Source organism: Lepidochelys kempii, chromosome 3 (genome assembly GCF_965140285.1).
Source record: "Lepidochelys kempii isolate rLepKem1 chromosome 3, rLepKem1.hap1, whole genome shotgun sequence".
Classification (NCBI taxonomy): Eukaryota; Metazoa; Chordata; order Testudines; family Cheloniidae; genus Lepidochelys; species Lepidochelys kempii.
This window is the reverse complement of record NC_136382.1, coordinates 120,275,214-120,287,849: the sequence shown is the minus strand read 5'-3', so window position 1 is coordinate 120,287,849 and position 12,636 is coordinate 120,275,214. Positions and strand designations below refer to the sequence as shown.

Below are 12,636 nucleotides of genomic sequence, written 5' to 3'. Positions count from 1 at the left end.
TCACCACTGCAGTTGTAAGCATTGTAAACACCTCACATTTGCCCTTGGAGATTTTGGCATATATACTGGCATTACATCTTTTGGAACGGAGTTCTGATAGCACGGATTAGTCTCCCCATACAGCAGTCAGATCCAGTTCCCCCCTCTTTTGGGGGACTGCATGGTCACCTGTGCTGATGAGCTCACCATGCTGGCCAAACAGGAAATGAAATTCAAAAGCTCCCGAGGCTTTTCCTGTGTACCTGACTAGTGCATCTGAGTTGAAAGTGCTGTCCAGAGTGGTCACAATGGAGCACTCTGGGATATCTCCCAGAGGCCAATACTATTGAATTGTGTCTACACTACCCCAAATTCGACCCAGTGATGTCAATTTTAGCGCTAATCCCTTTGTTGGGGAGGAGTACCAAAATCGATTTTAAGAGCCCTTTAAGCTGACAAAAATAGCTTCGTCATGTGGATGGGTGCAGGGTTAAATCAACCTAATGCTGCTAAATTCGACCTAAACTCGTAGTGTAGACCAGGGCAAGGGGATTTAGAATCTTTAGCTTTAAATATTAAGAGTAATATTCCTGAAAATTAGACTGTTTTCTCTAAATGATTCCTTGGAGTCAAGAAAAAAAATTGCAGTCCATGATAGGGCATTTAACAAGGCATAATAGCAAACTCTCTGCTTGTAAATTTCAGAGAAACTGTATTTTGTTAAAGTAATCTTAATAAATAATCCTCTCCAACTGGAGAAAAGAGATTAAAGATAGAATCCTTCTAATCAAAGACATTCATATTAATTGATTTCACATTCTAGTTACATGAAAAAGCCGAAGATATTACTGGTAGTCCTTGGCTAATCAAAAAGATACTAAAACGAAAAATGTAAGTCACTAAATTTCTTCCTACCCTTGATGAAAATCTACTTCAAGGGCTGAAATTTTGCTTCCAAGGGAAAAGAAAACACAAAAGAAAATAAATTTACTCATCAGAAAACATATTCCATGAATGTAGGTTAGCTGCTCAATTCAACAAATTCACCAAAAGCTGAAGTGCAGTGAATGGGAATTCTATGCTTTTAGTCTTTAATAGCAGCTATGTGGACACATTCAGATAGCTTTAAAAAAATAAAAAACAAGACAAAGGGGGGAAAAAAGGGGTATGGACATAGTGTATTGCTCATATGCACCCAGTTAACCAAGGGAATGACAGTACGAGTCTTATAGTAGATTGCAAAAGTTTGGTCTGAAAGGTAGCTGAAATACACTCAGATTTAACTCTGGCTATGGATTTGTCTACATGAACACTTACCTTGCAGCAAGCTCAGGTATAAAGTTACCACGCTCTAGGCTGTCATGCATTAAGTGTCCATATGGACCGTGCTGCCATGCATTTGCAACTCCATAGTTTCTCTGAGTAGATTAAAGCTCAACAGGGAACTTTTAGGGCACAGCAGCAGGATCCACACAGATACTTCATATGTGGTAGGCTCCTACAGGGTAGATTTACATCACAGTTTGCTGCAAACTAAGTGTTCATGTAGACAAGTTATGTCTACACAGCAACTGAGAGAGATAATTTCCAGCTGGGGCAGACATACATGCTAACTCTGCTCAAACAAGAATGCTAAAAATTGCAGTGTGGTCACAGCACAAACTCAGGCTAGTCACCCATGTACCTAGGATCTCAAACAGGGTTGTACTCTGGCAGCCAGACCAAGCCGCCACCACAGCCACAATGCTATTTTTAGAATGCTAACCTGGGCAGAGCTAGTGCATATATATTTAACTCCAGATGCACTGGAGATGTACCATCTGAGGAAAGAATATATTAAAAAGAAAAATATCAAAATGATGAGGTGAACTAAAGTCTCATGACTACTATTTGCACTTCATTTGTTCGTTAGAAAAAGGTCAAAGGACAGCTCACACGGCTATATTTTGGGACATGAGAAATAGTTCTGTGCCTTAAATGGCTTCAAGGGCAGTTAATTGAAACACCCTGAAGTATTATCCTTTGTTTATTATTATAGTCATTCATTGCAAGATTTTTTAAATGGCTTCTGCTCACTAAAAATGTTTTCTGGGTATTTTCAACCAACTTTGCGGGGGAGGGGGTTCTCCCTCTGTTTAAGTTTTATATGTAAATGCTAGACACCTAAAAGAATTCCCAGACAAAAACCAAATTAAGATGGAATTACAACAGTGCAAACACCAGTAGTTTAGGGTAGTATACATTGTGGAGATGTTGCAATATGAATACCAAATGTTAAGTCCAGAAAAATGTATAATTAACATTAAACTTAAAAGCAATGTTAAGGAATGGAAATGCAGTTATGGCAGGCACTTCAGTGACACCATGTAATAACCACAGGATTATGACCAAGGTATTTTAGTTTCATGGCCCCACACTAAGTTATACTAGTTTATTAAATACCTTACTTTTTCTTCTCTCCCCCCGCCACCTCAGAGTCACAGCAGGGAAAACAGCAAGACATCCCCATTTCCGCTCCTTCCTGAATACACTACATTCATGTGACAAGTCTGTATCTCTATGTTCACTTTTGTGACTTTTCCTTTTAATTTCCATTTACCTAGTTTCCTTGTTTTTGTGTCGTTCCCCTTTCTGAAGTTAAATGCTAAAGCAGTGGGTTTCTTTGGTATTTCTTTTCCCTCCCCCCTTCCCCCCAAGATGTTACATTTAATTACATTTCTATTGCTGAGAGGTTCAGCTATATTTACCTCTTGGACCAGATCCTGTGCTCCGCTTAGGACTAAATCAAAAATTACCTCTCTTGTGACTTTCACTAATAGTTGCTTCAAGAAGCAGCCATTAATCATGTCTAGAAATAGTATCTCTGCATCCTGTCCTGAGGTGACATGTACCCGGTCAGTATGGGGATAGTTGAAATCCCCTATTAGTACAGGATTTTAAAGTTTTTGTAGCTTCTCTCATCTCCCTCATCTTTTCACAATCACTGACATTATCCTGGTCAGGTGGTCAGTAGCACATTCCTACTGCTATACTCATTCATGCATGGAGTTTCTATCTGTAGAGATTGAGCACTATAGAGAAATTCTGTCCCCCAGAAAGCATGCACAAAAACAGAATCTTGGGGAAGTCTTGGGGAGCGTGTCACAGAAAATGTGCCTTGTGTAAGTCTCTGGTGTCTAGTAGCACCTTTCTCTATGGCATTGATAGCAATGCAAGAGTAGTGTCATCCTCCTCATAGGAACTACAAAGAAACTCCACTGAACAGTGCAAGGTGGCAGCTTCATTACGCCATGGAACTCCAAAATTCTGGAGCGTTTTTTCTGCAAAGTATGCAGTTAATTCATCTTTTGAGCAAGTATGAGACAGTAGCTTCTGCACTATAACATTGGAGATAGACTTGGAGTCGGTGATTTTTGTACTGGACAGGTGCAATACCATGGAGTCTCTTTTTGGTAATATTTTTGATTCCTCTGCAAGGTAGATTTCATCTCAGATCCAGTATTCTCTGTAGTCTCATAATGAAGTGTTCAGCCAAATCTCAGCATGTTCACAGTTTTGTCGACAGCTTGTACCTCAGCCATACCATCTATGATTGCTACAAGGTCACATGCTATTATTATTTCTGGTTCAGTATCAGCTGTGGATTCCCTGAAACTCCCACAATACTGCAGGACAAAATGCTTCTCTGAAAAAAAAATGTAACTGCAAACAGAGTCCTCATAATACTGTTGACATCAGCACTTTCTTCCACTTTTGATAGCGCTATGTCTTTTATATCTTTTAAGGGTAACCTCTGCAATTCATTTCTGCAGATATGATTGCTAAAAATTACATCCATGTTCCACAGTTCATCTTCAATAAGTGCTTAGCAAAAAGTCTCTTAAAGCATTTGTTCATCTTCAATCCTGTTCAGAGCACATATTTCTCTGTACTTGCTTCTGCTGTGACCGTTGCCACTGCATTCCCAGCCATTAGAGTCTGCACTGCAATTTATCGACTCCAGTTGAGTAGCACAGTTTGCAGGAGTAAAATCGGTGCATCTGTGGTTTTTACCTTTTGACACAATACACTATACTAATTCTTGGTGTAGCACTTTGTATATCGCACCAAGTCATATGCATGGGTGTCTTTGGAGTTAAATACCCCATCTTAACTTTACTTTCCATCAACATTCTTGCTAAAAATGACTGCTTCGTACAGCTTCTCACTTGTCTTACGTGTTGAAATTATGCTTAATGGATGCCATTGGGCTTCCAGCTTACTGCAGAAGAAATGGGTCGTCTTCTCACAACCCATTTCACAGGACCAAGTATTAAGTGAGTCTTGCCCAAAGTGGGAATTTGTCCCAGCATCTTCAATTTTTTTCTGACGTTTGATGCACTGTCTCCAACCTTGCCAAATTCAGTTTACTGGTGCTCTTCTCATAGGATGGAAGGTGCCACCAAGCATTGTTTTAAGCAGATCCTCCACAGTGATACTCTCCAAAGTTTCAGCTACTAGCTAGTACTCTTAATCCTACCATCGATCAATAAAAATGCTCAAGATCTAAGTAAAAACAAAAGATTTTGTAATACAATCTCAGACTTTAAAGTCAGAAGATACCATTGTGATCATCTAGTCTGACCTCCTGCACACTGCAGGCCACAGAACCTCACCTGCTCCTGAAATAGACCCCTAACCTCTTATGCAATATATGTTATGAAACTATGTGCATACCATTTGCAGACAAATTCCATTAATTTCTGGCTGGAAGCCAGTGACTCATTACAACTCTTGTGGCAAAATAAAGCTGATAATCCATACCAGTGAATCACTTCTTTGCTGATACACTACTACTTTTTACATAAATCTAACATTAGAAAAATCAATCAGGTATCATGTTTTGAGAATTAACTGATAACAGTAATATCAGTTGAGGGCCACAATTTAACTCTGAGGGCTGTGCCTGTGTTGATATATATTAAAAACTATTTTTAAAACTTCATCTCAAATTTATCTCTACAAAATTATTCTAGGCTTGTCATGTTTGGGACCATTGTGTTTGCAAAAGAAAGTTTTTAATGATAACCATCTCAGCACATTTCAGATGACACTAAATTATCAAAATTTCCACCAATCAGAGGATCCGGAGTTGGGATCGGGCCAGAGGGGAAGGGGTGGAGAGTGAGTCCCCCCTGCCATGTCACAGAGGGGGACACCATTGAAATTATGATTCTGTAGATTTTTTACGAATGAAATGACGCCTCCTTTATCTTTCTATCATCTTCCCCATGGAATTACAGATACTCTCAGAAAGCCATGCTTTAAAAATACATTTCTCTCAAATCATACTCATTAATACCTCAGAACCATGAGTTTCAGTGTCACCATATACGCACACACGGGATAACACACTAGCATTTATGATGAAAATAATTAAGAGGATCTGAACTTTGCCAAATGGATCATAAATATTTTTGCTGAAAATGAATTCTCCAGTTAGTCTGCCACTAATTTTTTTAGTGCAATTTAAATATAATAACAAAATTTTGCACGATGTTGCTTAACTGCCAATGAAATCAGATTTCCATTATATTATCAAGTTTAGCCTGCCCTTATTTGGCTTCCTGCTAAGTTAACAACATGGTAGTCAGGAAGTGGAGTCCCTCAATCACAAGCACATTACCTTACAGCAGGGGTCTCAAAGTCCTGGCCCACGGGCCATCTGCGACCCGAGAACCTCCCCACTGCAGCCCGCGGAGAAAAGAGGCATGCAGACACACTGCCAGCAATGTCGGCTGCAGGCACCACCCCCCGCAGCTCCCATTGGCTGGGGGAGAGGGACAGAGATACCATCACTAGTCGCTAGGCAGAGTCAGCCACAGAGGCAGCATCATTAGTTGCTGGTCACTTTTTTCCACAAGTAATATAAACAAGTCAAAATACTAAACATCTATCTGATGCACACCTTGCTGCAATCGTGAAGGTTTCAACTGCTCAGTCACTGAGGCAAAACATCAAACTGACAGAACTGAAGTGTTGCCAGGTGTCTGGCAAACACTAAAAACTCTCTGGCAGGCAAAGAATTGTATAAAGTTGTATGACAGTTTTATTATTTCTAAGAAATTCAAAAAAAAACCAATGTAAACATTTTCTTTTCTGACCACCATCCTCAGTGACATTATTGGTCCACTGGCAGGATTTGAGGACTGGTACTGGCCCTAAGGTAAAATTGAGTTTGAGACCCCTGCCTTAGAGTCAAAACAAGAAATCATACAAGGCAGATAATATACTGTTTCTAGTTATCTTACACCCCTATAAAAAAGGGAAAGCAGTTAGTAGTAGAAATCCTAAGTGATATCTATGGTGGTATGATGAGCTACAATATTTATGATCTCTAGATAGCAAAATGAATTATGGATGACCACTGAATTTCTTAGCCAATGAAAATGTGCAATTAGAAAGATTTCTAATCTATTATTTCTACTCATTTAACAAACCTAAATGTTCACAACCAAAATCTAATAAAAAGTCCCATTGAAATTAAGGATATATTAAAAACTTAAGATCACAAGTGCAAAAAAAAGTTTCTCAAGTTACATTTAAGATTGATAAAAACTAATACTTCTATTTTACTTGAGTGCCACAAAAAATTTTATAGAAGCAAGTGGGGGGATACAAACTTACGAATTAAAAGAATCTTAAATCTTCATTATTTTTGCTGCCCCAATCATGTTTTCGCCTCTTTTGCTTCCCGAAGAGAAAAAACTCATTGTCTAAACAAATATTTGCATAGGAAGAAGGAAAAAAGTGACACCACATGATGACACATCCATGGTGATAGTGCTATCTTAAAAGCATGAGTTGCAAAAATATATCCATTGGAAAAGCACAACCACCCCATTCCATGGCCCCAGGCTGGGATTATAAAAATAGTCTAAGGGAGTTTAAGGCTCGAAATCCCATTTAAATTCAAGGGGATTTGAGGTCCTAATTGCCCTAGATACCTTTGAAAATCCTAACCTTAATAGTTTTATTATTCCATCTGCCTTGATTCTGATGTAAAAAGGTACAGATTACTAAAGAAATACACATACTAATATTGGATGGCTTACTTAAAAATTAAATACTACCTTCTATATATTTTCTCCTTTCCTGGAAGCATCCAGTACCATAAGATAAAAGAGCACACACCCACGGGGAAAAAATTGGTGGGTGCTCTGCACCCACCGGCAGCCAAGCTCCCTGCCCCAGCTCACCTCCGCTTCCTCCCGTCAGCACACCGCGTCCCCACTTCTCCTCCCAGTGCTTGCCGCCGCGAAACAGCTGTTTCGCAGCGTAACAAGTTAGGGGAGGAAGGGAGGAGGAGCGGGAACATGGTGTGCTCAGGGGAGGAGGCGGGGAAGAGGTGGTGCTGGGGCGGGGATTTGGGGAAGGGGTTGGAATGGGAGCAGGGCAAGGACGGAGTCTGGGCAGGGCAAGGTCGAGCACCCACCAGCACCACGAGAAGTTGGCGCCTATGATAATGTTAAACAACTGTGGACCCTATTTTATCAAGGTCTTCTCATTAAAACACAAAGCAACAAAAGATTACAAGCTTTAAAAGATTACAAGCTCTTTAAAAGCACTGTTCATTTGTTAGAATCCAGGTCAAATTCACTAAATTTATTTTATATGTTGAAAAACAGCATTGATTATTCTCTGCCAATGCTGCAAGTTAGAAATGCCATTTATAAATAAATGAAAAGTTTCATTAGTTTCACAGTAAACAAAGAACCAGATAAAAATAAATTATTTTTTCTAGGATGTTTTAAAATCTTAAAATAGTAACAACCGACTGTATAGCAAATACAAGGCTTCAGATTTTAAATATTAGCAACATAACAATGTACGCATTTTTCTTTGAGTACAGTAAATCTTTTGATCAGTAAGTTGTACTAAAGTAATTTAGTCAAAACGCTTCCGACAACTGCCTTTTGTTTTTTAAAAAGGTTAATATGGAACATATAGAGCAGAATAAACTGCCACCTCAGAAAAATGTGGTGCTTTCAGAATCAGGGTGGACGTGCACCAAATGAAGTAAATAAAAAGCAAAAAGTTAGCAGCTCTCAGGATCCTGGCCAAAAATGTGTCTGAATACTCAAATCTTGTATGTAATGGACTTGAATTTCCATTATTTATTAATAAATTCTATTATAGATTCATAGATTCCAAGGCCAGAAGGGACAACTCTGATTATCCAGTCGGATCTCCTATATAAGGCAGGCCAGAGAACTTCTCCAAAAATAATTCCTAGAGCATAATTTTTAAAAAAACATCCAATATTGATTACAAAATTTTCAGTGATGGAAAATCCACCACAATTCTTGGTAAATTGTTCAGTTACCATCACTGTTAAATTACCATCACTGTTAAAAATTTATACCTTATTTCCAGTCTGATTTTGTCCAGCTTCAACTTCCAGCCGTTGGATCATGTTACACCTTTCCTTCTAGATTGAAGAGCTCATTGTTAAATATTTGTTCATGGAAATACCTTATAAATCTATTAAGACAGTTTCTGATGGAATTGAAATTGACTTGTTAGCATTCATGTGATGTCATGAGTAAACAACGTGGCAGTTGTTGTATTATATCTTTTTACAAAGAATAGGAATTGCAATTATAAAAGACCCTGCCACTCCCCAACCCCCAAAAAGATATTACAAAACTTAAACATAACAAAAAACCCTCACCAACAATTTTTGTTGTTGCTTGAATACAGAATAAGAAAAAAGTAAACCACTGCACGTTGCTTTTAAGAGTGGTCCCTAGCCCTACCGTGTAGAGTCAAATTATGCAATGTTGCTGGTTTTCATACACTAAAACCAAGTACTTCAAAGGTTTCCCAAGCAAGGAATAAATAAATATTGATGACTGTATTTTCAATCTAAAGTAACCAAAGACATAACTCTGTCAATATTAAGTGACATGCAGGAAGCCAGTTTTCCTACTGAACCACAATTTGCACAGTGATACTGTGTGCCTCATAATACTGGGATAAATTTAAGCCATAGATCAGATTTGAAACAACTGAGTTAGCCAGGATAAATCAAGTACCACTGGTCTTGTGCATTTTTTCTTTGAATAAAACCTAAATGTGTATGGGTCTGAACATGCTGATGTGGTTCAGAGCATGAGTCTTGATCGGATTTAAATCTTGTATTACAAAAAGCTGATACATATATCCACACATATACATAGACACACACAGAGGTTTCTGTAATACAAGATTTATACACAGGATATATCGGAGGGGTAGCCGTGTTAGTCTGTATCCACAAAAAGAATGAGGAGTCCGGTGGCAGCTTAAAGACTAACAGATTTATTTGGACAAAAGCTCTCGTGGGTAAAAAACCCACTTCTTCAGATGCTTTTCTTCAGACACTTCAGATATTTTTTTACCCACGAAAACTTATGCCCAAATAAAACTGTTAGTCTATTAGATGCCACTGGACACCTCATTGTTTTTTTGACATAGCGTATATGTATCTCACCAGACAGACAGACTTTTTAAATTTATGAATAGTTTGTTGATTTTTGTCTGCTCTGGTTTGAAGGTATTAAGAGAAATGTATCTCTTTAGGAAAGAGATTGTATGAAGCATATTGGCGGTGACACTTAAAACTTCATTAGAAAGGCTAAGAATATGCATGATTTCACTTTTTGAAATTTGAAATAAGTTATATATTCTTTAATTACTGAAGAGAATCTCTCCTGTTCAAAGTGCCTTTAATATTTGAAAAGTATTTTCCTTTTTCTATTCTATTAAAGTCTATGAACAACTTCTCCCGACTTCATAGAAGATTAAGGCATTATATAGCTCCTTCTGTGGCAAGAGTCATGACGTTACAAATGGAGGTGAACAGCAGATAGCTCCCGGAAAACAAAAGTCAATATAATGCTCTGGGAGTAGGCATAAGGTAAACAAACGAAATGTAATCATGACTTTATTAGATAGCTTTGATTCAAGCAACCTGAATAAGAAATCCTTTCATAAAGTAACCAGAGTTTTACATTTGTTTTCTTTTTTTGTAAAACTATCAGTGTGGCAGACTGGCAAGAATAGTTGTACACTAATATTTATGAGTATGGAATGTATTTCTTTAAACTGCAGCAATAAACTGTAATGTACACCTTTTCTCCCTTATTCTTGGGGGATGGTTTTTAGAGAATGATGAGCAGTAGTGTTGTGGGATTCTAACAGAGATTATGTTGGGCAGTAAATATAATAAATTAAAGTTAAGCCATATGATTTTTGGGTAACTGACAGGTCTGTTTATTAGTGCATTTTAAAAAGTTTGTCAAGGGTACTCAAAACATTGAATGAACAATCTTATTGTAGAATATCAAAATCCAAGTAAAACATCAAATATAATCCTTGGAAAAAACAAAAACCCAGATCAAACTATGGCTGTATACTGAATACAAAACTCATTAGTACACTAAAACTATATGGCAATTACAGTTCTCTGACAAAATCCTAAAATTTTCACTACGTTTGTCATCGAGTTGCTCCAACTAGGATTTAAATTATTCTCCAAACCTGTAGTATTTAGCTCCAAAATACTCCTGAAATTGAAAAGATGTGTTAACTTCTATTTTCTGCCTTGATATCTCCACCCCAATACAGTCTACTCTTTCAAATCAATTCCATACCATACTGTCAATCTGTTATACACACTTTCTTCACCTGCCTTTAAAAAGCATACTTTTAACTCATTCCAAAAAAAAATATCTATATATATATATCAGTGTGTTAATTTGACGTTTTCCATCAGTCACTCTCACTCTAAGGATAATGACATTAGCCTGGTAATACTTGCTTAAATATTCTAAAAGCCCATAAAGGGTAGTATATCATGTCTGATTTTTAGTGCTGAATACGTTAGATCAGGCTGAACTCCCAAACACTTTTTAATGTCATTACTAAGCACCTGCAAATCAGTTTTTTAAAACATATTAAATTGTTGACTGTTTTTAAAGAGCTGAAAATCAAAAACAAAACTCCAATCTCCAGTTGTAATTCCCACATATTCGCCTCATCTCCTGTAGCTCTGTCTACTCTCCTGCTCCTGCCATTCTCCAGAAATGGTTAACATTTTACAATTGATGTGGGGGCAGAATTCAGGTTGGACAGAATGAAAATCGGGTTGGCAGTTTTTAGGATAGCTTTAAAGCAAGTGTGGTAATAGGTTTTTTCCTCATTATTTGTATTATGGTAGCTCCTAGAGGCCCCAATGAGATCAGGGCTGTAAAAACAGTAACATGAGAGTAGTCCTGCCCTCAAAAAGTTTACAATCTAAACAGACAAAACACAAAAAGAGTGGGAGAGGAAACAGACACAGAGGTGAAGTAACTTGTGGAAGGTCACAAGGCTTGGAATGGAAACCAGATTTCCTGAGTCCCAGGCTATCACTCTACCCCTTAGAAAACACTGCTTGTCATCCACATCCTTAACCATCTTTCTTGGTTTCTTCTCTTTATTTGTAGTGCTTACTCCCAGTTCTTTGCAAGGATTAAGTACTCTTTAGACCAGTAGTTCTCAACATATTTACCATTGTGTGCTGCATATGCAGCTCTCTCTGTGTTATGTGGGCCGCTTCCACACAATACTTTTTTATATATACACAAAGGCATGAACCAACACCCATGTTGCAGATCTGCAGATGTCCTGGATTGGTACCTGAGCAACGAACACTGATGATGAAGCCCGGGCTCTTGTGGAATGAGTGGTCACGATGGCCAGAGGCAGAACCTTCGCCTGCTCACAAAAAGCTTGGATGCAGACTGTTATCCAGGACAAGATTCTCTGATATGACATGGGTAGCCCTCTCATCCTTTTCTGCTTCAGCTACAAAGAGTTTCGTGAACTTGAGGAAGAGCTCAGTTCTCTCAATATAGAAGGTGAGGGCCACCTAACGTCCAATGTATGAAGCTGACATTCCTCAGTGGTCTTGTGAGGTTTTGAAAAGATGACAGGAAGAAAAATGTCCTGGTTGCTATGGAATTGTGACACCACCTCCGGTAGGAAGGCCAGACTGGGGCAGAGCTGGACCTCGTCTTTAAAGAACACCATAAGGGCTTTGATTTGAGAGACCCTTCTGGCCAAGGTGATCACCATTAGGAAGGTTACCTTCCAAGGAAGCAGCATGATGCTAACTCTATTCTCTGAGCTGGGACCAGGGTTGACTTCCGCTGGTTTATCAATAGATCCAGCACATGGAAGGTGGCCCATATTTGTGCTAAAGCTGTGCTACACCTGAGCCTGTTACTGAACTTTGATCAGCCAGTCGTCAAGGTACAGGTAGACTTGCACTCAACGCCTGAGGAAGGCTGCTACCACCATCATACATTTTGTGAAGACCCGTGGGGCTGCTGATAGGCTGAAGGGAAGACTGCTGAACCTCATGAGGAAGGCCAGACAATTGAAGCCATGAACAGCACCTCATGGTGACTACTAACACTATAGTACTGGCCGCTGAGTCAGCCATATCCAGAGTCACCTGAAGGGAGGTCCTGGCCACAGTCCGGCCCTCCTATAAGATTGCTGTAAATTCCTGCCTCAATTCCTGTAAGACTGAGTCTTTAAATTTGGATAGAGAGTTCCAGAGTACATAGTTGGAGACTGCCCGCCAAA

The 12,636-nt window shown here is 38.7% G+C and overlaps 1 protein-coding gene across 7 annotated transcripts in view; it reads right to left on the bottom strand.

Moving 5' to 3' along the window:
- The window catches only part of ZDHHC14 (zDHHC palmitoyltransferase 14), a 167,990-nt gene that overhangs the window by 137,681 nt on the left and 17,673 nt on the right, over nt 1-12,636 (bottom strand). The window contains exon 1 of one of the 7 annotated variants that reach the window (XM_073337764.2): nt 8,384-8,806. The exons of the other annotated variants lie outside the window; for them this stretch is intronic. The gene's annotated coding sequence lies outside the window, so the exon portion shown is untranslated. Of the gene's footprint in view, nt 1-8,383; nt 8,807-12,636 lie in introns of those variants that run through there. 7 annotated transcript variants of the gene reach the window in all.